The following is a 26,242-nucleotide window of genomic DNA, read 5'->3' as shown; positions in this document are numbered from 1 at the left end:
AACAAGTCCGCTATCAGAGGCTAAGAGGAGATCATTGGTAACTTTTACCAGTGCCGTTTCTGTGCTATGATGCACTCTGAATCCTGACCGAAACTCTTCAAAGAGATTATTTCTATGTAAATGATCAAAGTTGTTCTACAACTAGTTTTTCAGGAACTTTAGACAAAGGGAGATTAGATATAGGTCGATAATTAGCCAATACACACTGCTCAACAAAAAAAAAGAAACTTTGAAAACAGATCTCAGTGGAAGAATCATACTGCATATCCAGGCAATGTGTGAAGGATGAAAGACCACAATTGGCATTAATGATCAACACACAGACTGAATTCAAAGACACCCCTATCATGTGAAAAGGGCGAAAGGGCCATTGTAGCAACTGAAAATGATACCAAGTGGCCCCCACATGATTGCATGCATTCATTACAACATTGGGGCATGCTTCTAATGGATCAAAATACGGTGCCCTGAAGGGACATTTATCCCAAATGTGGAAAAGAGCATCACTGAACTTCTGAACAGTCAGATGCAACCCAACTGTATGAGTTTAACCAAGACATGTCCTAGAGGAACACAGGACCCACTGCACCAGTACATGGTCTCACAACAGGGCCAAGGAGTTTAACCAGATATCCATGGGCAGCTGTTGTACAGGTCTGTGTATCCTTCAGTGGATATGCAGAGTACTACAACATGCTCCTTGACTGGAACATGGGCCCAAGGAGAATCTGTTAAGCGCACAGGAGCCCAGAGGGTCATGTCATCAGTAGTGACACTGACCAGGGCAATATTGCAGTACCCAAGAATCAGAGAAGGCAGCAATTAAAAGTTGATGGTTTTATTCCAAGTAAATAAAATGCATCTTAAGCCACCGCCAGGACAGTCTGGTTGCCGCTGGACACATCCGCCAGGACAGTCTGGTTGCCGCTGGACACATCCGCCAGGACAGTCTGGTTGCCGCTGGACACATCCGCCAGGACAGTCTGGTTGCCGCTGGACACATCCGCCAGGACAGTCTGGTTGCCGCTGGACACATCCGCCAGGACAGTCTGGTTGCCGCTGGACACATCCGCCAGGACAGTCTGGTTGCCGCTGGACACATCCGCCAGGACAGTCTGGTTGCCGCTGGACACATCCGCCAGGACAGTCTGGTTGCCGCTGGACACATCCGCCAGGACAGTCTGGTTGCCGCTGGACACATCCGCCAGGACAGTCTGGTTGCCGCTGGACACATCCGCCAGGACAGTCTGGTTGCCGCTGGACACATCCGCCAGGACAGTCTGGTTGCCGCTGGACACATCCGCCAGGACAGTCTGGTTGCCGCTGGACACATCCGCCAGGACAGTCTGGTTGCCGCTGGACACATCCGCCAGGACAGTCTGGTTGCCGCTGGACACATCCGCCAGGACAGTCTGGTTGCCGCTGGACACATCCGCCAGGACAGTCTGGTTGCCGCTGGACACATCCGCCAGGACAGTCTGGTTGCCGCTGGACACATCCGCCAGGACAGTCTGGTTGCCGCTGGACACATCCGCCAGGACAGTCTGGTTGCCGCTGGACACATCCGCCAGGACAGTCTGGTTGCCGCTGGACACATCCGCCAGGACAGTCTGGTTGCCGCTGGACACATCCGCCAGGACAGTCTGGTTGCCGCTGGACACATCCGCCAGGACAGTCTGGTTGCCGCTGGACACATCCGCCAGGACAGTCTGGTTGCCGCTGGACACATCCGCCAGGACAGTCTGGTTGCCGCTGGACACATCCGCCAGGACAGTCTGGTTGCCGCTGGACACATCCGCCAGGACAGTCTGGTTGCCGCTGGACACATCCGCCAGGACAGTCTGGTTGCCGCTGGACACATCCGCCAGGACAGTCTGGTTGCCGCTGGACACATCCGCCAGGACAGTCTGGTTGCCGCTGGACACATCCGCCAGGACAGTCTGGTTGCCGCTGGACACATCCGCCAGGACAGTCTGGTTGCCGCTGGACACATCCGCCAGGACAGTCTGGTTGCCGCTGGACACATCCGCCAGGACAGTCTGGTTGCCGCTGGACACATCCGCCAGGACAGTCTGGTTGCCGCTGGACACATCCGCCAGGACAGTCTGGTTGCCGCTGGACACATCCGCCAGGACAGTCTGGTTGCCGCTGGACACATCCGCCAGGACAGTCTGGTTGCCGCTGGACACATCCGCCAGGACAGTCTGGTTGCCGCTGGACACATCCGCCAGGACAGTCTGGTTGCCGCTGGACACATCCGCCAGGACAGTCTGGTTGCCGCTGGACACATCCGCCAGGACAGTCTGGTTGCCGCTGGACACATCCGCCAGGACAGTCTGGTTGCCGCTGGACACATCCGCCAGGACAGTCTGGTTGCCGCTGGACACATCCGCCAGGACAGTCTGGTTGCCGCTGGACACATCCGCCAGGACAGTCTGGTTGCCGCTGGACACATCCGCCAGGACAGTCTGGTTGCCGCTGGACACATCCGCCAGGACAGTCTGGTTGCCGCTGGACACATCCGCCAGGACAGTCTGGTTGCCGCTGGACACATCCGCCAGGACAGTCTGGTTGCCGCTGGACACATCCGCCAGGACAGTCTGGTTGCCGCTGGACACATCCGCCAGGACAGTCTGGTTGCCGCTGGACACATCCGCCAGGACAGTCTGGTTGCCGCTGGACACATCCGCCAGGACAGTCTGGTTGCCGCTGGACACATCCGCCAGGACAGTCTGGTTGCCGCTGGACACATCCGCCAGGACAGTCTGGTTGCCGCTGGACACATCCGCCAGGACAGTCTGGTTGCCGCTGGACACATCCGCCAGGACAGTCTGGTTGCCGCTGGACACATCCGCCAGGACAGTCTGGTTGCCGCTGGACACATCCGCCAGGACAGTCTGGTTGCCGCTGGACACATCCGCCAGGACAGTCTGGTTGCCGCTGGACACATCCGCCAGGACAGTCTGGTTGCCGCTGGACACATCCGCCAGGACAGTCTGGTTGCCGCTGGACACATCCGCCAGGACAGTCTGGTTGCCGCTGGACACATCCGCCAGGACAGTCTGGTTGCCGCTGGACACATCCGCCAGGACAGTCTGGTTGCCGCTGGACACATCCGCCAGGACAGTCTGGTTGCCGCTGGACACATCCGCCAGGACAGTCTGGTTGCCGCTGGACACATCCGCCAGGACAGTCTGGTTGCCGCTGGACACATCCGCCAGGACAGTCTGGTTGCCGCTGGACACATCCGCCAGGACAGTCTGGTTGCCGCTGGACACATCCGCCAGGACAGTCTGGTTGCCGCTGGACACATCCGCCAGGACAGTCTGGTTGCCGCTGGACACATCCGCCAGGACAGTCTGGTTGCCGCTGGACACATCCGCCAGGACAGTCTGGTTGCCGCTGGACACATCCGCCAGGACAGTCTGGTTGCCGCTGGACACATCCGCCAGGACAGTCTGGTTGCCGCTGGACACATCCGCCAGGACAGTCTGGTTGCCGCTGGACACATCCGCCAGGACAGTCTGGTTGCCGCTGGACGCCTCTTTCAGTGCGGTCATGAGGTCATTTAATCTTGCGCTGCCATTTGACGCCTTAACTTCAACTTCATTTGTTTCCAGTTGCACTGAAAGAAACAGGCATACAAGACCACTTAAATACACCTTAATTGCCAAGTCCCACTACTTTGACCTGGAACTTTGTTAGCTTAACCAAGTTATCCACATTATTGTAATAACTGAGAACAAGAACAAGGCTTTCTCAGGAGCTGCTTCAAACACCAAATGAAGCTGTCCCCACACCACAGAAATTTTATTTCAATTTTTTTTATGTAAACATGAAAAGCTGCTTTAAATGAAACAGTCGCATATAATTTCTAAGTATTAAATTCTTCTGCTGTAAGAAGCCAGGATAAATGTTCAGTTGGTCACAGATCTTGCTCACCTTCTTCAACATTTTTCACCAACATGGAATCCATCGACTTAAGAAGGCCAAGGTTTGTCTTGGGAGAAACATCATTGGATGACCAGTCTGTAAGGAAACCAAGGAGTTATTGTCAGAAAGAAGCTCAAAAGAGTTTATGCTATTGATTTACTGACCATTTTCATTCCTCTGCAGCACATAAGATCTTCCATTTGTTCCAACAACTGGCAAACACCAGCCTATGGACAGATAATTCATTAAAGTTTCATGTTTCTGCAACTTCATGGAACAACATAAACAACCTCACCCTGACACATCAGATTACCATAAAACCCATTACAACCAAAAAATAATTATACAAGGGAAATATATATATTTACGTAAAGAACACTAAAACACAGACCTCTGGTTAACCATATTGTCAGACCACAAATTATCTGGACCCAAACAGCTCCCATTGCTTCAGTTTAAACACAAAAATGCAACAGGCAAGTTTTAAAAAGTTCATCATGCAGGTATCACAGCTGTTCCTCATAGGTCTAATTGGCTTTCAACTCAGAGAAGACATGCAGGATTCAATGTACTTTGGAATTTGGAAATTGGGACTCATAATCATGTAATTTATCATATTTGTTTCACAAAGTGGGTAAAGAAATCACAGCAACCTTAGCTTTATTTTGCTGCTTTGTTACAAAGAACAAACAATTATGTAGTTGATTAAACTGAAGAAAATGTTTTGTTTATGCCTTATTAAATCAATAATGAAATAAAGCTTTAATATTTAACTTTTTAGTTAAAATATAAGTGAAGAGATAATGGAGTATATCTAATCAACTTAAGATGGTGTTTTCTTTGATTTCTCAGTCTGAACTTCTAAGTTCCCAGTTGTTTTTGAATGCAGCATCAGGTTTTCCTGTGACAGACATATGATCAAACCAATCAGATTACTGAACTCTTACCTATAATTCCTATAATACTTGATTCCAGGTGCTTTTTCTGTGTACAAGTGAGTTTAACACAATAAAGAAACAAGGTTTGTCCTTAAAAGATACCTGAGAAATAGTTGCATTACTGTGGTAAAAGCTCTCCAATCTCATAAATACCTGATACAGTAATTTTAAATATAGGGAATTGTTAGATCAGAACTAGGACATGTTCTTGATAAATACTTTACTTTACTTCTCTGCTAAATTTCTTCTTATGTCTTTTCGGCAAAAATTAAAATAAGACCAAATGTTGGTAATGAATCAAGAAAAATTCAAATGACTCCTCTGTGAATCATGATTTGGTGTTTTGTTTTTGTTTTTTTCACTGAATCACAATGAAAATTTGAGATATTTCACAATGAAAATACAGTTTAGCAGAAGCCGGTGTAAAAAGTCATGGTCAGCTGTCTTCATCTGGAGAAAATGTTGGTTGTCGTAAAAAGTGGAACCAGAATTGGCAACTTTTAATGAAAGAAATTTGTTCTTTAAATTAAATGTGCTCTAATTCAAGTGTTCAGATGCCCCAAATAACCAATAAATTACAGTTTTGTATCATAAAATTTTTTCCAAATAGATGTGGATCACTTAACTTTGTCTGAGAATCATTGATCAGGTCAAAAATATATTTCTTAATGCCAGCTTTTCAAACAGCTCCAACACTTGGCATTCCAGATCCTCATGAACCTTTCATACAGGCAGTTGATGAGAAGCATGGTTGTATGACATCTGTTCTTATGCAGGAACATGGGGGCAGGCAAAGGCCAGTGGCGTATTTCTCAGCAAAATTGGACTCTGTGGCTGCAGGCCTGCCTGGTTGTCTTCTTGCTGTTGCAGCTGCAGAGAAAGCTGTCCTGGCCTCTCGTGATATTGTAGGCTACACTAATTTGACTGTTTTGGTTCCTCAGTAATGCAACAACTAAAGTACTGCTGACAGAAATAATTCCTAGATGGGGCATTCTAGAGATGATCAGCAGTGATAATGGCAGACACTTTGTAAACACAGCATTGACTGAGGTTGGTAAGTTCCTTGGAATAAGCTTGCACACAACATTGTGCTTATCATCCACAGAGTGGAGGTGCTGCGGAAAGAGAAAGTGGTACATTAAAGACCAAGTTAGCCAAATGTTGTGACGAAACGGGTCTGCCATGGACAAAAGCATTACCTATTGTGCTCACCTTTATGAGGATGAGAATCAGAGCTCGAGTGAATCTCAGCCCATTTGAGATTTTATTTGGCAGGCCTCCTAACCTGGGATTGGGACCTGTAACCAGACCCCTCCCTTCCACAACTGTCAGCAGTAAAGGCTGTACTCCACCAGTGTGTTAAGTGCTAGTAACCTCTGACACCGAAGAATGAACCATCCTTACTGAGACCTGCAATGAAGCGACGTGGTGATCACACGTGCGAACCATGGCACAAACTGTTTATTATTTGTATTTTCTTATTTAAAACCAGCATGTGCACATTTTATCTTGATTTCACTGGAAGAAGAAAAGAGAACTCTCCCCGGGGCTCCCGCCATCTCCTCTGGGTTTGTTTACGTTACTTGACTGGACGCCTCGTGACGCCTATCTCTGCCACTCCAGGTTTGGGCATCAGAAACCGACTCCCTTTCGATCGGCCGGGGGCGACGTAGGCCATCGTCCCGCACTTCTGAGTGGCGTTCGCCCATCCCTTGATGGACCAACTGATACCATCTTCAACTGCTATTCACATGGAACCCTCCTTCGTTCTACTACCACCAAGATCTGAAACCTATGCCCTTTCGAAGATTTTAAGCTTCTGTTTGCACCTCTCTCACTAGAGCAGGAAAGGGCCAAATCAAGTGTGGCAGACCATTATTATCTCCAGAAGGAGGGGAATCAGATCCCCCCTGCAAAAGGCCAACATCTAGTGTGCCCCCTGATGTGAGAATTTTCCCATTTTCCAACATGGGAAACCCAACAAACACTGCACAGGCAATCATTTCACCCATGTCTATTTCGTGAAATGTGATGTCCATCTTTGCCTGAACAAGGAGAGAAACTGTTTTCAGGCCTACCACAATACAAAATAAGATGTGGTGTACCAAAAAATAAACAAATCTAAGTGAAAGGTTCCTCTTCCACCACACTGGTTCCGCTGGTGGGTTTGTCATCGCTGCGTGATAGCTTTATTTCAGCAGATACAGAATATGTATGACATTGTTTTGCAATATGGAAAAAATGTTCTGTTGCTTGTTTGAAATTACTTTAAGAAAAGTTTAAAGGAAACTCAAAGTTTAATGAGTTAAAAATGTTGTGTTGTAAGGGTTTTTGTTTGTTTAAGGTAAACAAACTGAGCGATGAATTACACATCAATACCTGATATATCAAATATGATACGTATTAAAAATCATATATGCAAATGTATATAAATTTTTTTTGGTTGTTAGAAGGTTCAACAAACACAAATGTTTTTAAAAAAACATTTTTTTCTGACAGTTATTTCATGGCTCAGGCTTTACAGGGAATTATCTAACAAAATAAAGACCCGAGTACACAAAAAAGTTAAAGAATTTTAAAATAGGGGAGACTGGGTGTGGTGGAAATTTTAGTAATGCACAGAGTCATTTTGCACAGAGTTATTTTCTTAAGATAACTTTAATAGATGCTTTAATGATAATAAGATAAGATTGATAAGATGCTTTAATAATAATATCTTGCAAGAGAGAACAATACAGTATAAAATACTGAGTTGCTCAAACCACAAAAGGCAAAAAACACACAGTTATATTGCCCACTTATCACATCATCTCTCTTTGGGTATAGTTGATTGTTCTTCTATCTTTCCTCCCCAACCATCAGTTGAGGTTGCCCCCTTAAAGTGCAGCTATCTCATTATAACTGTCAGGTCTCACAGAGACTCTTAGGTCTTTGTATATTGTCTTGTCACTTCCTGTTTTATTTTGAAATTAACAACTCCTCTCGTTTCAGATAACTTGCTCTTCCTCCCGTGCCATGTGTCTCATTGTCTTCCCTTGTAGGTACCAGATGTGCTCGGGTTACCAGATCTGCTCGGGGCCCTGCGCCTGTTTGGGTTTACGTTTACCCCACTATTTACATTTTATGAATGCCAATATGAGGTTATTTAATAGAAACTCCAACTGTATTACAAACTACATTGCGTCCCATTTCATAAGAATCAGATGTCCTCGGGGTGAAGTTCCTTTCGAAAGATAATGCTGGATTTCTTTGTAAAGCCATCCATGTTTCCTACGAAGAGCCGCGAAAACGACTTCAATAGGTTGTTTTTTTTACTTCTTCAGTAAGTTGTCCGGACCAATCACATTCCCTTACGTCATCGTGCCAACGTCCAGCCAATAGGCGCAGGGCCCCGAGCACATCTGGTACCTACACCCTGATTCCCAAGTGTTTCCACCTGTTCCCCTTGGTCCCTCATGTGTATTTAGTCTGCGTCTTCCCTTGTCTCGTTGCCAGTGTGTTGAATTGTCTCTCGAGCTTTCGTCCGCTAGCCTCCACAGTGATCCACGCCTACGTAAACCAAAGATCTTGTTTGTTAATGATTTCCTCCTTGAGAGCGATTTTTTTTGTTGTAAGTTTTTTCATAGATTTAGCCAAGTGAAGTTTTCTTTGTATTGTCGTTTATTCAGTGGTACCTCCGGTAGAGGAGTGTCTTTGATTTCTAGTGATAACTTTCATAGCAACTCCATTAGAAGGAGCCTCTTTTGTTTATTGGTTTTGTTAAATTTCTATAGAGCCTCCGACGGTTCGGAGAGGGATAAATTTAGTTGTAAGATTTATATAACCTTTTGTTTTTTCCTCCTAGCGTGGAGAGAGTTTTCTTTTGATAAGTTTTATAGTCTCACTCTTCTCCCCACAGGTATCGAGAAGAGTGAGTTAGGAATTCATAATCTATTGCTTCGCTCTGCAAGTGACTATCATTATATAAATAAAATCTGGTTATTGTTTCTACCCTGCATCTGCGTCCAGTGCTTCACGGTTCGTGACAATAACAAGCCCACCATTGTAAAGAGGAATTTCAGAAAAACAGGACAGGCTGGTCATTTGCAGGTTATACACAGTAACACTTGAGGAAAACTTGAAAGCAAAGAAGTTCTTTGAGTCATTTGGTGAGATACGTGCTAAATTCTGAGAACTATTTCTTCCCCACCTGACAGGGACAATAACATTACACATGTCAGGGGGAACACTGCCCACTGCGCGTCTGTTGAATTCATTTGCAGATTCAGGTTGGGATTCAAAGCAAACTATACAAGTATTTTGTGCTCTAGCTAACTTAAAATATGGCCGTTGTGGAATAATGTGACTAGTGAGGGGCGGACATTCTGTACGCCAAGCATAGTGATCTCCCTCACTAGGATATTTACCAACCACGCCCTTAGAATAACTTTCTCTCATCAGTCAACAATGTGTCAAACACAGGTGATGGGTACAATTTACATTACCACGGAGTAGATATCTTGCCATCACAGGGGCAATCTCAGGCAGGTACAGCCTCTCATTAAGACTGCCATTAGAGCAGATGCCATAGGAAGTACAAGTGAAAGGATCAACTTCCCCCCAGGCACTCCTGGTTGTGCATCTTTCATACAAACCACACAAGAATTTTTGGTGACAAATCTGACAGAATATAATTCTCCAATTGATACCAAACGTTGCGCATCACCCATGGTTCTTGTAAAACATTTCCTGGAGTTGCCACCAGGAGAGGCATCTTTAAGATGATCTATATTTTTGCTTCCAGTGAAATCAAGATAAAATGTGCACATGCTGGTTATAAATAAGAAAATACAAATAACAAACAGTTTCTGCCATGGTTCGCACGTGTGATCACCACGTCGCTTCATTGCAGGTCTCAGTAAGGATGGTTCAATCTTCAGTGTCAGAGGTTACTAGCACTTAACACACTGGTGGAGTACAGCTTTTACTGCTGACTCTTTTCGTCCTTCCGGGCGTGATGGTTAGGCTGATGTATGTCAGGGTGTTAAATCATCAACTGGTTGCGTCACCTTCTTACAGTGACTGGCATGAATCCAGGTTGCTCTCACTGCGACTTTAACAGCTGTGTGAGTGACCAGTAGCACCTGGAACGGGCCTTACCAACTTTTGAACTTCCAGTTTTTCCTTCAAAGTTCCTTCACCACTACCCAGTCACCTGGTTGGAGTGGGTGCAGAGGTGTGTCTGCTATGGCTGGAAGGGCTGCTTTCCCTGTCTGTGAAACTTGAGATCATCATCACAAACAGTTGTGGAAGGGAGGGGTCTGGTTACAGGTCCCAATCCCAGGTTAGGAGGTCTGCCAAATAAAATTTCAAATGGGCTGAGATTCACTCGAGCTCTGATTCTCATCCTCATAAAGGTGAGCACAATTGGTAATGCTTTTGTCCATGGCAGAACCGTTTCGTCACAACATTTGGCTAACTTGGTCTTTAATGTACCACTTTCTCTTTCCGCAGCACCTCCACTCTGTGGATGATAAGCACAATGTTGTGTGCAAGCTTATTCCAAGGAACTTACCAACCTCAGTCAATGCTGTGTTTACAAAGTGTCTGCCATTATCACTGCTGATCGTCTCTAGAATGCCCCATCTAGGAATTATTTCTGTAAGCAGTACTTTAGTTGTTGCATTACTGAGGAACCAAAACAGTCAAATTAGTGTAGCCTACAATATTACGAGAGGCCAGGACAGCTTTCTCTGCTGCTGCAACAGCAAGAAGACAACCAGGCAGGCCTGCAGCCACAGAGTCCAAATTTGCTGAGAAATACGCCACTGGCCTTTGCCTGCCCCCATGTTCCTGCATAAGAACAGATGTCATACAACCATGCTTCTCATCAACTGCCTGTATGAAAGGTTCATGAGGATCTGGAATGCCAAGTGTTGGAGCTGTTTGAAAAGCTGGCATTAAGAAATATATTTTTGACCTGATCAATGATTCTCAGGAAAAAACTTTATGATACAAAACTGTAATTTATTGGTTATTTGGGGCATCTGAACACTTCAATTAGAGCACAGGTGGGTGTGAATATTTTACATTTAATTTAAAGAACAAATTTCTTTCATTAAAAGTTGCCAATTCTGGTTCCACTCTTTACGACAACCAAAATTTTCTCCAGATGAAGACAGCTGACCATGACTTTTTACACCGGCTTCTGCTAAACTGTATTTTCATTGTGAAATATCTCAAATTTTCATTGTGATTCAGTGAAAAAAACAAAAACAAAACACCAAATCATGATTCACCGAGGATTCATTTGAATTTTTCTTTACCAACATTTGGTCTTATTTTAATTTTTGCCGAAAAGACATAAGAAGAAATTTAGCAGAGAAGTAAAGTAAAGTATTTATCAAGAACATGTCCTAGTTCTGATCTAACAATTCCCTATATTCACAGTTACTGTATCAGGTATTTATGAGATTGGAGAGCTTTTACCACAGTAATGCAACTATTTCTCAGGTATCTTTTAAGGACAAACCTTGTTTCTTTATTGTGTTAAACTCACTTGTACACAGAAAAAGCACCTGGAATCAAGTATTATAGGAATTATAGGTAAGAGTTCAGTAATCTGATTGGTTTGATCATATGTCTGTCACAGGAAAACCTGATGCTGCATTCAAAAACAACTGGGAACTTAGAAGTTCAGACTGAGAAATCAAAGAAAACACCATCTTAAGTTGATTAGATATACTCCATTATGTCCTCACTTATATTTTAACTAAAAAGTTAAATATTAAAGCTTTCTTTCATTATTGATTTAATAAGGCATAAAAGTACTTTATGCCTCATCCATCCATCATCTGCCGCTTATCTGGGGGTCGGGTCGCGGGGGCAGCAGCTTGAGCAGAGAAACCCAGACATCTCTGTAACCGGCCACTTCCTCCAGCTCTTCCGGGGGGACCCCGAGGCGTTCCCAGGCCAGCCGAGAGACATAGTCTCTCCAACGTGTCCTGGGTCTCCCCCGGGGTCTCCTCCCACTTTATGCCTCATTCAAATAAAATTTTTTCTTCAGTTTAATCAACTACATAATTGTTTGTTCTTTGTAACAAAGCAGCAAAGCAAAGCTAAGGTTGCTGTGATTTCTTTACCCACTTTGTGAAACAAATATGATAAATTATGAGTCCCAATTTCCAAATTCCAAGGTACATCGAATCCTGCATGTCTTCTCTGAGTTGAAAGCCAATTAGACCTATGAGGAACAGCTGTGATACCTGCATGATGAACTTTTTAAAACTTGCCTGTTGCATTTTTATGTTTAAACTGAAGCAATGGGAGCTGTTTGGGTCCAGATAATTTTTGGTCTGACAATATGGTTAACCAGAGGTTTGTGTTTTCGTGTTCTTTACGTAAATATATATATTTCCCTTGTATAATTATTTTTTGGTTGTAATGGGTTTTATGGTAATCTGATGTGTCAGGGTGAGGTTGTTTATGTTGTTCCATGAAGTTGCAGAAACATGAAACTTTAATGAATTATCTGTCCATAGGCTGGTGTTTGCCAGTTGTTGGAACAAATGGAAGATCTTATGTGCTGCAGAGGAATGAAAATGGTCAGTAAATCAATAGCATCAACTCTTTTGAGCTTCTTTCTGACAATAACTCCTTGGTTTCCTTACAGACTGGTCATCCAATGATGTTTCTCCCAAGACAAACCTTGGCCTTCTTAAGTCGATGGATTCCATGTTGGTGAAAAATGTTGAAAAAGGTGAGCAAGATCTGTGACCAACTGAACATTTGTCCTGGCTTCTTACAGCAGAAGAATTTAATACTTAGAAATTATATGCGACTGTTTCATTTAAAGCAGCTTTTCATGTTTACATAAAAAAATTTGAAATAAAATTTCTGTGGTGTGGGGACAGCTTCATTTGGTGTTTGAAGCAGCTCCTGAGAAAGCCTTGTTCTTGTTCTCAGTTATTACAACAATGTGGATAACTTGGTTAAGCTAACAAAGTTCCAGGTCAAAGTAGTGGGACTTGGCAATTAAGGTGTATTGAATTGGTCTTGTATGCCTGTTTCTTTCAGTGCAACTGGAAACAAATGAAGTGGAAGTTAAGACGTCAAATGGCAGCGCAAGATTAAATGACCTCATGACCGCACTGAAAGAGGCCTCCAGCGGCAACCAGACTGTCCTGGCGGATGTGTCCAGCGGCAACCGGACTGTCCTGGCGGATGTGTCCAGCGGCAACCGGACTGTCCTGGCGGATGTGTCCAGCGGCAACCGGACTGTCCTGGCGGATGTGTCCAGCGGCAACCGGACTGTCCTGGCGGATGTGTCCAGCGGCAACCGGACTGTCCTGGCGGATGTGTCCAGCGGCAACCGGACTGTCCTGGCGGATGTGTCCAGCGGCAACCGGACTGTCCTGGCGGATGTGTCCAGCGGCAACCGGACTGTCCTGGCGGATGTGTCCAGCGGCAACCGGACTGTCCTGGCGGATGTGTCCAGCGGCAACCGGACTGTCCTGGCGGATGTGTCCAGCGGCAACCGGACTGTCCTGGCGGATGTGTCCAGCGGCAACCGGACTGTCCTGGCGGATGTGTCCAGCGGCAACCGGACTGTCCTGGCGGATGTGTCCAGCGGCAACCGGACTGTCCTGGCGGATGTGTCCAGCGGCAACCGGACTGTCCTGGCGGATGTGTCCAGCGGCAACCGGACTGTCCTGGCGGATGTGTCCAGCGGCAACCGGACTGTCCTGGCGGATGTGTCCAGCGGCAACCGGACTGTCCTGGCGGATGTGTCCAGCGGCAACCGGACTGTCCTGGCGGATGTGTCCAGCGGCAACCGGACTGTCCTGGCGGATGTGTCCAGCGGCAACCGGACTGTCCTGGCGGATGTGTCCAGCGGCAACCGGACTGTCCTGGCGGATGTGTCCAGCGGCAACCGGACTGTCCTGGCGGATGTGTCCAGCGGCAACCGGACTGTCCTGGCGGATGTGTCCAGCGGCAACCGGACTGTCCTGGCGGATGTGTCCAGCGGCAACCGGACTGTCCTGGCGGATGTGTCCAGCGGCAACCAGACTGTCCTGGCGGATGTGTCCAGCGGCAACCAGACTGTCCTGGCGGATGTGTCCAGCGGCAACCAGACTGTCCTGGCGGATGTGTCCAGCGGCAACCAGACTGTCCTGGCGGATGTGTCCAGCGGCAACCAGACTGTCCTGGCGGATGTGTCCAGCGGCAACCAGACTGTCCTGGCGGATGTGTCCAGCGGCAACCAGACTGTCCTGGCGGATGTGTCCAGCGGCAACCAGACTGTCCTGGCGGATGTGTCCAGCGGCAACCAGACTGTCCTGGCGGATGTGTCCAGCGGCAACCAGACTGTCCTGGCGGATGTGTCCAGCGGCAACCAGACTGTCCTGGCGGATGTGTCCAGCGGCAACCAGACTGTCCTGGCGGATGTGTCCAGCGGCAACCAGACTGTCCTGGCGGATGTGTCCAGCGGCAACCAGACTGTCCTGGCGGATGTGTCCAGCGGCAACCAGACTGTCCTGGCGGATGTGTCCAGCGGCAACCAGACTGTCCTGGCGGATGTGTCCAGCGGCAACCAGACTGTCCTGGCGGATGTGTCCAGCGGCAACCAGACTGTCCTGGCGGATGTGTCCAGCGGCAACCAGACTGTCCTGGCGGATGTGTCCAGCGGCAACCAGACTGTCCTGGCGGATGTGTCCAGCGGCAACCAGACTGTCCTGGCGGATGTGTCCAGCGGCAACCAGACTGTCCTGGCGGATGTGTCCAGCGGCAACCAGACTGTCCTGGCGGATGTGTCCAGCGGCAACCAGACTGTCCTGGCGGATGTGTCCAGCGGCAACCAGACTGTCCTGGCGGATGTGTCCAGCGGCAACCAGACTGTCCTGGCGGATGTGTCCAGCGGCAACCAGACTGTCCTGGCGGATGTGTCCAGCGGCAACCAGACTGTCCTGGCGGATGTGTCCAGCGGCAACCAGACTGTCCTGGCGGATGTGTCCAGCGGCAACCAGACTGTCCTGGCGGATGTGTCCAGCGGCAACCAGACTGTCCTGGCGGATGTGTCCAGCGGCAACCAGACTGTCCTGGCGGATGTGTCCAGCGGCAACCAGACTGTCCTGGCGGATGTGTCCAGCGGCAACCAGACTGTCCTGGCGGATGTGTCCAGCGGCAACCAGACTGTCCTGGCGGATGTGTCCAGCGGCAACCAGACTGTCCTGGCGGATGTGTCCAGCGGCAACCAGACTGTCCTGGCGGATGTGTCCAGCGGCAACCAGACTGTCCTGGCGGATGTGTCCAGCGGCAACCAGACTGTCCTGGCGGATGTGTCCAGCGGCAACCAGACTGTCCTGGCGGATGTGTCCAGCGGCAACCAGACTGTCCTGGCGGATGTGTCCAGCGGCAACCAGACTGTCCTGGCGGATGTGTCCAGCGGCAACCAGACTGTCCTGGCGGATGTGTCCAGCGGCAACCAGACTGTCCTGGCGGATGTGTCCAGCGGCAACCAGACTGTCCTGGCGGATGTGTCCAGCGGCAACCAGACTGTCCTGGCGGATGTGTCCAGCGGCAACCAGACTGTCCTGGCGGATGTGTCCAGCGGCAACCAGACTGTCCTGGCGGATGTGTCCAGCGGCAACCAGACTGTCCTGGCGGATGTGTCCAGCGGCAACCAGACTGTCCTGGCGGATGTGTCCAGCGGCAACCAGACTGTCCTGGCGGATGTGTCCAGCGGCAACCAGACTGTCCTGGCGGATGTGTCCAGCGGCAACCAGACTGTCCTGGCGGATGTGTCCAGCGGCAACCAGACTGTCCTGGCGGATGTGTCCAGCGGCAACCAGACTGTCCTGGCGGATGTGTCCAGCGGCAACCAGACTGTCCTGGCGGATGTGTCCAGCGGCAACCAGACTGTCCTGGCGGATGTGTCCAGCGGCAACCAGACTGTCCTGGCGGATGTGTCCAGCGGCAACCAGACTGTCCTGGCGGATGTGTCCAGCGGCAACCAGACTGTCCTGGCGGATGTGTCCAGCGGCAACCAGACTGTCCTGGCGGATGTGTCCAGCGGCAACCAGACTGTCCTGGCGGATGTGTCCAGCGGCAACCAGACTGTCCTGGCGGATGTGTCCAGCGGCAACCAGACTGTCCTGGCGGATGTGTCCAGCGGCAACCAGACTGTCCTGGCGGATGTGTCCAGCGGCAACCAGACTGTCCTGGCGGATGTGTCCAGCGGCAACCAGACTGTCCTGGCGGATGTGTCCAGCGGCAACCAGACTGTCCTGGCGGATGTGTCCAGCGGCAACCAGACTGTCCTGGCGGATGTGTCCAGCGGCAACCAGACTGTCCTGGCGGATGTGTCCAGCGGCAACCAGACTGTCCTGGCGGATGTGTCCAGCGGCAACCAGACTGTCCTGGCGGATGTGTCCAGCGGCAACCAGACTGTCCTGGCGGATGTGTCCAGCGGCAACCAGACTGTCCTGGCGGATGTGTCCAGCGGCAACCAGACTGTCCTGGCGGATGTGTCCAGCGGCAACCAGACTGTCCTGGCGGATGTGTCCAGCGGCAACCAGACTGTCCTGGCGGATGTGTCCAGCGGCAACCAGACTGTCCTGGCGGATGTGTCCAGCGGCAACCAGACTGTCCTGGCGGATGTGTCCAGCGGCAACCAGACTGTCCTGGCGGATGTGTCCAGCGGCAACCAGACTGTCCTGGCGGATGTGTCCAGCGGCAACCAGACTGTCCTGGCGGATGTGTCCAGCGGCAACCAGACTGTCCTGGCGGATGTGTCCAGCGGCAACCAGACTGTCCTGGCGGATGTGTCCAGCGGCAACCAGACTGTCCTGGCGGATGTGTCCAGCGGCAACCAGACTGTCCTGGCGGATGTGTCCAGCGGCAACCAGACTGTCCTGGCGGATGTGTCCAGCGGCAACCAGACTGTCCTGGCGGATGTGTCCAGCGGCAACCAGACTGTCCTGGCGGATGTGTCCAGCGGCAACCAGACTGTCCTGGCGGATGTGTCCAGCGGCAACCAGACTGTCCTGGCGGATGTGTCCAGCGGCAACCAGACTGTCCTGGCGGATGTGTCCAGCGGCAACCAGACTGTCCTGGCGGATGTGTCCAGCGGCAACCAGACTGTCCTGGCGGATGTGTCCAGCGGCAACCAGACTGTCCTGGCGGATGTGTCCAGCGGCAACCAGACTGTCCTGGCGGATGTGTCCAGCGGCAACCAGACTGTCCTGGCGGATGTGTCCAGCGGCAACCAGACTGTCCTGGCGGATGTGTCCAGCGGCAACCAGACTGTCCTGGCGGATGTGTCCAGCGGCAACCAGACTGTCCTGGCGGATGTGTCCAGCGGCAACCAGACTGTCCTGGCGGATGTGTCCAGCGGCAACCAGACTGTCCTGGCGGATGTGTCCAGCGGCAACCAGACTGTCCTGGCGGATGTGTCCAGCGGCAACCAGACTGTCCTGGCGGATGTGTCCAGCGGCAACCAGACTGTCCTGGCGGATGTGTCCAGCGGCAACCAGACTGTCCTGGCGGATGTGTCCAGCGGCAACCAGACTGTCCTGGCGGATGTGTCCAGCGGCAACCAGACTGTCCTGGCGGATGTGTCCAGCGGCAACCAGACTGTCCTGGCGGATGTGTCCAGCGGCAACCAGACTGTCCTGGCGGTGGCTTAAGATGCATTTTATTTACTTGGAATAAAACCATCAACTTTTAATTTCTGCCTTCTCTGATTCTTGAGTACTGCAATATCGCCTTGGTCAGTGTCACTACTGATGACATGACCCTCTGGGCTCCTGTGCGCTTGACAGTTTCTCCTTGGGCCCATGTTCCAGTCAAGGAGCATGTTGTAGTACTCTGCATATCCACTGAAGGATACACAGACCTGAACAACAGCTGCCCATGGATATCTGGTTAAACTCCTTGGCCCTGTTGTGAGACCATGTACTGGTGCAGTGGGTCCTGTGTTCCTTCTAGAGCATGACAGTATACTCTGGCCTTGTAGAGTATACTGTCATGCTCTAGGAAAAAAACCTCTAGGACATGTCTTGGTTAAACTCATACAGTTGGGTTGCATCTGAATGTTCAGAAGTTCAGTGATGCTCTTTTCCACATTTGGGATAAATGTCCCTTCAGGGCACCGTATGTTGATCCATTAGGAGCATGCCCCAATGTTGTAATGAATGCATACAATCATGTGGGGGCCACTTGGTATCATTTTCAGTTGCTACAATGGCCCTTTCGCCCTTTTCACATGATAGGGGTGTCTTTGAATTCAGTCTGTGTGTTGATCATTAATGCCAATTGTGGTCTTTCATCCTTCACACATTGCCTGGATATGCAGTATGATTCTTCCACTGAGATCTGTTTTCAAAGTTTCTTTTTTTTTTTTTGAGCAGTGTGTATTGGCTAATTATCGACCTATATCTAATCTCCCTTTGTCTAAAGTTCTTGAAAAAATAGTTGCAGTTCAACTTTGATCATTTACATAGAAATAATCTCTTTGAAGAGTTTCAGTCAGGATTCAGAGTGCATCATAGCACAGAAACGGCACTGGTAAAAGTTACCAATGATCTCCTCTTAGCCTCTGATAGCGGACTTGTTTCTGTATTTGTCCTGTTGGATCTCAGTGCTGCATTTGATACGATCGATCACAGCATTCTGTTACAGAGACTTGAACTTGTTCTAGCGATTAACACACAATCATTGCAAATATTTATGATTTTATGAGAAACTTGACTTAATTTGAATTTCCCTGACTGGGGGATGAATAAAGTATTTTTCTATTCTAGCCACCTAAAAATCACTTATTTTAAGGCTTAAAACTCCACTTTCAAAATGGGACTTTCAAAGTTATATCTAATTACATATAATACAAGTTTGGGAGACTGGACTGAAGAGAAGTTTTGGTAAAATCTGTTGGTTTCTTAGTCAGGAAATTGTTTTTGAATTGGCTCTGTGTGAATGAATTGGATTCATTTTTAAATGAATTAATTGGAATATGATTACAATGAATTGAACTCAAATTGAAATGAATTGGATTATATCATTGAAATGCCCTGAGATGACATTTGTTGTAATTTGGCGTTATATAAATAAAACTGAATGGAATTGCAGGAAAAACATATATGTGGAAAAAGGCTTATCTTGGAAACATTTTAAAAACTGACATTATTCTTGTGATGTCACCACTGATGTTGTTTGACATCACAATTGATGTCACCTCTGATGTTGTTTGACTTCACAAATGTTATATAGGCCAGACATTTTCACTCCTTTTTCACAGTTCGTCAGGAGTTTATCTGAAGAAACACGTCCAGTTTTGGAAGCAAATTTGAAAGTCACAGTAAACGATTTTCACATCGCCTAAAAAAACAACACTTAATTACTATTATAAATAGTCATTTTGACAAACTCTTAAAAACAACACTTTATTACTATCTTAAATAGTCATTTTGACAAGCTCTTAAAAACAAGCAAAATGAGTCAAACCAAGATATCATCTGCTCAACTTCAGTGGTGTGACATGGTAGACGACGATTTACCTGAGGATTTCTACACATATACCATTACTTTTGGTGATAATGAAGGTTATGAGGAACCCTCCAACAAGTCAGAAAATGACCTTTTGGAAAAAGAACAATGCCAGGCCTCGGAGGATTCCCCGTCTCCTCAAACAGTAAATGACGAAGAGGAAAAAGAACCATCCCAGGTCTCTGCTGCGGCTGTGACTCCTCATTCCGAGGACGTCCAGCTTGTGCAGGATCATCCCCAGGCCTCCAAAGTTTGTCGCGTCACGTGGAAGTTTCCAAATTCACAAACCGACAAACAAGCCTAGGCCTCCAACAAATATAACATTACTTTTGGCAGTAACGAAAGTTATAAGGAACCCACCAACAGGCAGGAAATTTTAACATCAAGCCAAGGAAATGACCAGTTTGAAAAAGAACAATCCCAGGCCTCCTACAAATATAACATTACTTTTGGCAGTAACGAAAGTTTGGAGGAACCCACCAACAGATCAGAAATTTTAACATCAAGCTCAGAAATTGAGCTGTTGGAAAAGGAACAATCCCAGGTCTCTGCTGCGGCTGTGACTCCTCATTCCGAGGACGTCCAGCTTGTGCAGGATCATCCCCAGGCCTCCAAAGTTCGTTGCGTCACCTGGAAGTTTCCAATTTCACAAACCGAGGAGATTCCCTCTAATGCCTCTGCTGCCGACGAAGATTATGGATCAGAGAAATTACAGGAATCTTACCAACATAATAAGGACAAGATCAACTATTTATACCATCGGATGGATATTGTCAGGACTAAGCTGCTGAAAAAGAATTTCTTTCTAACACGAGAAAAAGACAGAAGAGTCGCAGCAGAGAATAGCTGCTCCATTTGGGAGGAAAAACTGAAGGACCTGGAAAACAGTTTGACATGTGAGCGTCATCTCCGTGAAAAGTGTGAGCAGGAGCTCAAGGAATGCAATGAAGTCATTGCAGAATTTTGTGAAACAGACAGTATCTGAAACTGAATATCAGTCAGTTGTGAAAGAGCTAGAGAGCTTGAAAGAACAACTCAAAGAAAAGACTGCCTCCAATATTGCTCTTGCCTCCAAACTAAAGGCACAGAAGGAGGCAACAAAGACACAGGAAAAGAAGGTGGCAGAACTTATGAAGGCTGTATTTCAATTTCAATTCAATTCAATTTTATTTATATAGCGCCAGATTACAACAATTGTCATCTCAAGGCACTTAAGTAATATAGTCCAATTCAAGCCAATTGGAATTCAATTCATTGTAATCATAATCCAATTAATTCATATAGAGCCAATTCAAAAAATTAATATCCTAGCTAAGGAAACCAACAGATTGCACCGAAACTTGTCTTCAGTCCAATCTCCCGTCCTGAGTGTGCCTGTGGCGACTGTGGAAAGGAACGACTCCCTTTTAACAGGAAGAAACCTCTGGCAGAACCAGACTCAGGAAGGGTGGCCATCCGACTGGCAGATGTGCAGAGTTCCTGTAGCAAAGCATTAAATCTGCTCCCAGAAACCAGTGACTGTAATATGAACTCAATGAAGATTGTATTTGAAAGTATTTATTTCTTTTTAAAATAACTCATCACATTTTCTCTGTTTTGTTTTGTTTGTGCTTCTGTTTTGTGTGAAAATCAGAATAAAAGAAAACGTCTTCAGACAGTTTTGTTCTGAGCAGCGTCTCACATGAACTCTGAGATCTGAATCTGTGTCGAGTTTTAAGTCAGTGAGTAAATTTTATTTAAATGGAACTTTTCAAGAACAAATGTCACAAAGTGCTTTACAATAAAAATAAAACAATAAAAAGTTAATAACTGAAGCACATTACGATGTTAAATAAGGATAAAGCATACCATACAGTATCCAATACTTTTCAGAAAACCAGGTTAAATAGATGTGTTTTAAGAGGCTTTTTAAAAATGTCCACTTTTCTCACACATCTTAAATCTAATGGAATTCCAAAGTGTAGGAGCAACAACCTCTGAATCACAGTCTCCTTTAGTTCTCAGCCTGGATGGAGGAACAACCAACAAACCTGATCAGAGGACCTCAGAGTCTTGTTGTTATGATGGGGCTGCAGGAGATCTTTGACATATGAAGGGGCCTGAACACACAAGGCTCTGAATGTGGGAACAAGAACTTTGAACTGGATTCTGAACCTGACTGGGAGCCGCTGTAAAGAAATCAGAACTGGTGTTGTGTGCTGAAAAAACAGCACCGCAATGTGCAGACTTTTTTGAGACTTTTTTGATGACCTCAGTGAACTGCTGTCTATGATCTGTGTTGATTTTGACTGTGTAATTATTGTTGGTGATTTTAACATCCACATGGACAACCCTCAGGACAAAGGGACTAAAGACCTGAGTAACACTCTGGACAACTTTGGGCTGACTCAGCATGTAGCAGAGGCCACACAGAATAGGGGGCACACTCTAGACTTACTGATCTCTAAAACGTAGTTTATACTTCTCCGTCATTTTGACGATGTAGCTACGACGTGGACGTGGACCCCTACGCCGTAGTCTCTGTGGCGCAATCGGCCAGCGCGTTCGGCTGTTAACTGAAAGGTTGGTGGTTCGAGTCCACCCAGGGACGAGTAGTTTCACCAATAAATCGTTGATATCTTAAACATATTGCTGCCATGTCTTCAGAACACGGTGTCACCGTCCAGCCCTGCCCCTTTAAGACGGTGTGTGTGACGTACGTGTGTAGGGAGAGAGTCGATAAAAAAAGATTGATGGAAGAAAACGAATAAAACCTGCGTTCCGCACAAAAAAGCCTTGACTCCGTTCTCATTTCGCCCCACACTTTGGCCCGGACCCTACGATTGCCAGTTACCGGTAACGAGCCAGAAAATAAAGACCAGCTCCTTACTACGGTTCGGAGGCAGGGGGTTAAGAAGGTAACACTGGGGGCTCGTCCGGGATTTAAAAGTTGGCTAAAAGTGAGAAGAAGAGCTGTGAACGCGAGAGAGCATGGCGACACGCGGCAATGTTTTTGAAAGACACGGGGAGCTCATTAGCCCAAACGTAAGCACCAATCCGTTTTTAACGGACATAACGGACTCTGTTGATTCAACTGGCAGCAGATGTGTCGCCGGCGGGGAGAGTTATAACCCGTTTCTAGTTAGCATGGAGCTAACCGCCGGAGCAACGGAGCTAGCCGCAGGTGAAGCGGTAGCCCGTCCAAAGACAGCGCTGCTCAGCGGGACATGGCTACCGACCCCACCGCCCTCAGCACTGACTAATCCCTTCCACACGCCAGCAAAGCAGGACGGCGCAGCGGTCGGTGAGTCTATGGTTCCCCCTCAATACTGTTGGGTTGGCCCTGGAAATATGGTTTCTACCCCAGCTGTAGCCGTACATTACGGCATGAACAATGACTTTAAACAGACTTTTGATGGACGGCCAGCGAACCCCTTTTCCCCTGCAAACAATGTGCATGCCAGCATGAACCCAGCCACTCTGGCCCATACACCAGTCTCCCAGTCTTCTGTGCCCCCCTTCACACCTTGTATGTCCCAGTCTGTGAGACACGTTTATGCAGAACGGGCTCATGGTTGTTACTCTGCCCCTCCCAGTGATGCACCATTTCACCGGGGTAAAGAGCATGACTCCAGAGGATATTCACAGCCTAGCTGGAGAAGGGCCGAGCCTGCCCCACAACGTCCTTCCTCTCACATGATGTGGGCGGTGATTTTATGGACAGTAGCGATGATGAACAGTATGGGCAGAGAGAGAGAATCCCCACCTTACAGCCAGGTCGTTTTGATGGGTCGGGGTCATGGAAAGGCTTTCTCTACCTGTTTGAGAGCTGTGCTCAGGCCAACCACTGGTCAGAGAAGACCATGGCCGTGCAGCTCAGATTTAGCCTGACTGGTGCTGCTGGTGCTATTGTCCACAAAAACCCCAGATCTACTCGGTGGAGTTACCAGTGTATTGTGGATGAAGTGGATGCCGCCTATGGGCCATGTTCGGAGCATGCAGCAGCCATAGGCATTGAACTGAGACAGAGAGTGAGAGGGACGAGTGAGGCTCTGCACAGTCTGAGGGATGATATCTACGAAAAAGTTTCCATTGTGTATGCAGATCGTACAGAGCGGGAACAGGACGCCATCAGTGTGGAGATCTTCACTAACGCCTTGGCTGATGCTGAAGTGGTTCAAAGACTACTGGAGGAGCAGCCACGCACCCTGGCCAGAGCATACGAAGTAGCACACCGGTACGAGACGACCAGAAGGGCTGCCAGAGCGGTCACCCAGCTGATGCAGCCAGGTCAACGCGGTTCATCAGAGCGGAGAGCCAGGGCAGCAACGGTACGCGAAGATACAGGTGTGATGCTGTGTGATGAACTAGGAGGGGAAGTTATGAGGTCCACCAACCCAACAAACAGGAAACCGAGATTTCGCCAGCAGTGGCTGCCAAAGAAAAACAGAAATGTTGAGATGACCTCAGCCGAGATCATCTGTCACAACTGTTCGGGTGTAGGACATATACATAGCACAGAAACAGCACTGGTGAAAGTTACCAATGATCTCCTGTTAGCCTCTGATAGCGGACTTGTTTCTGTGCTTGTCCTGTTGGATCTCAGTGCTGCATTTGATACGATCGATCACAGCATTCTGTTACAGAGACTTGAACATGTTATTGGGATTAAAGGAACTGCATTAGGCTGGTTTAAGTCATATTTATCTGATAGATTCCAGTTTGTTCTTGTAAATGAGGAATCTTCCTCACACGTTGGAGTAAGTCATGGAGTTCCTCAGGGTTCTGTGCTTGGACCGATTCTTTTTACTTTATACATGCTTCCATTAGGTAACATTATCAGACAGCATGGCATAAATTTCCATTGTTATGCTGATGATACTCAGCTGTACTTATCTATGAAACCAGATGAAACCTACAGGTTGGTCAGGCTACAAGCCTGTCTTAAAGACATAAAGACCTGGATGACTCAGAACTGTCTGCTTTTAAATTCAGACAAAACTGAAGTTGTTCTCTTTGCACCTGAGCGCTTCAGGGAGAAATTGTCTAGTTATATAGTTACTCTAGATGGTATTTCCTTGGCTTCTAGTTCTACAGTGAGGAACCTTGGAGTTATTTTTGACCAGAATTTATCATTTGACGCACATATAAAACTGGTTTCTAGGACTGCCTTCTTTCACCTTCGTAATATTGCTAAAATCAGGAACATCCTGTCTCAGGGTGATGCAGAGAAACTAGTTCATGCATTTGTTACTTCAAGATTGGACTACTGTAATTCCTTATTATTGGGCTGTCCCACATATTCTCTGAAAAGCCTCCAGCTGATCCAAAATGCTGCAGCCAGAGTTCTGATGAGAACTAACAGGAGAGATCATGTTTCTCCAGTTTTAGCTTCTCTTCATTGGCTCCCTGTTAAATTCAGAATAGAATTTAAGATTCTTCTTCTGACATATAAAGTTCTTAATGACCGAGCTCCATCATATCTTAAAGATTTAATTGTAAGATATTTTCCTAACAGAGCACTTCGCTCCCAAACTGCAGGTTTACTTGTTGTTCCCAGAGTTTCTAAAAGTAGAATGGGAGGTAGAGCCTTCAGTTATCAGGCCCCTCTCTTGTGGAATAAGCTGCCAGTAAATGTCCGGGAAGCAGACACCCTTTCCACTTTTAAGATTAGGCTTAAAACTTTTCTTTTCGATAAAGCTTACAGTTAGGGATGGCTCAGGTAATCCTGAAACATCCCATAGTTAAGCTGCTATAGGCTTAGACTGCTGGGGGACCTCATCTGTCACACCTTTCCTCACTTTGCTCTCTTTTTCCCCCTGTTTAATTTCAAAATTGATTTTATGTACATGTGACATTATTGTGGTTATTAACCTATGTTTCCCTGTTCCAACAGATATCCTTTGAATGGCGTTATGGTGTTTTTCCCCCCTCTTTTCCCTCTTTTCTGTCTTCTCAAACCCCAGCTGGTCGAGGCGGATGGCCACCCTTCCTCAGTCTGGTTCTGCCAGAGGTTTCTTCCTGTTAAAAGGGAGTCGTTCCTTTCCACAGTTGCCACAGGCACGCTCAGGACGGGAGATTGGACTGAAGACACATTTCGGTGCAATCTGTTGGTTTCCTTAGCTAGGATATTAATTTTTTGAATTAGCTCTATATGAATTAATTGGATTATGATTACAATGAATTGAATTCCAATTGGCTTGAATTGGACTATATTACTTAAGTGCCTTGAGATGACAATTGTTGTAATCTGGCGCTATATAAATAAAATTGAATTGAATTGAATACAGAGGAACTGCCCTTCTCCTCGTCGACCCAAACCGCACACCCCGAGTGTCGACCTGACCCCAGTTCTCCGTCCCGGCACCGTGGTTACCTGCACCAGCGGCCTGGAAGGTGAGATGAGTGTTAAAATACTAGTACATGGACTGGAAATGTGTGCTCTGCTAGACTCTGCTGCTCAGAGAAATGTGCTGCCTCTCCACCACTTTGACTCTATTCCTGTCGAGTCCAGACCCCAGATTCAGCCGTCCACTGCACAGGTCTTACAGGGCATCGGGCCCAAGGGCTTGACAGTCATGGGGGAAGTCAGTCTGCCAGTGCTCGTGGCAAGCAGGATTACCAATGTGAATTTCATCATAGCTGACACGGCTGAGGGCACCGATGTTATCCTGGGGCACCCTTTTCTGCGGCAGGCACGTGCCCACCTGGACTATGGTCACAGGGAGATAACCCTCTTCGGTGAAAAGGTCCCCCGTTTTAACCCAAACCACCAGCTTCAGGTGCATATTGTCAGAGTGGCCCGCACAACTGTGTTAGCGTCGGGTTGTGAATATGTAGTGCCCGGCACGGCCCGCCTCCGCCATGCA

At 47.6% G+C, this 26,242-nt stretch overlaps 1 non-coding gene across 1 annotated transcript; it reads left to right on the top strand.

The window, feature by feature from the left end:
* The first annotated feature begins 21,910 nt into the window (after positions 1-21,910).
* trnan-guu (transfer RNA asparagine (anticodon GUU)) lies at positions 21,911-21,984 on the top strand. The gene has a single exon. It is a non-coding gene; the product is annotated as a tRNA-Asn (tRNA).
* Positions 21,985-26,242: the final 4,258 nt, after the last annotated feature.

This window comes from Leuresthes tenuis, unplaced genomic scaffold (assembly GCF_036924035.1).
Source record: "Leuresthes tenuis unplaced genomic scaffold, fLeuTen1.0.hap1 SCAF_19, whole genome shotgun sequence".
Lineage (NCBI taxonomy): Eukaryota > Metazoa > Chordata > Actinopteri > Atheriniformes > Atherinopsidae > Leuresthes > Leuresthes tenuis.
This window is presented reverse-complemented; position numbering and strand designations above follow the sequence as displayed.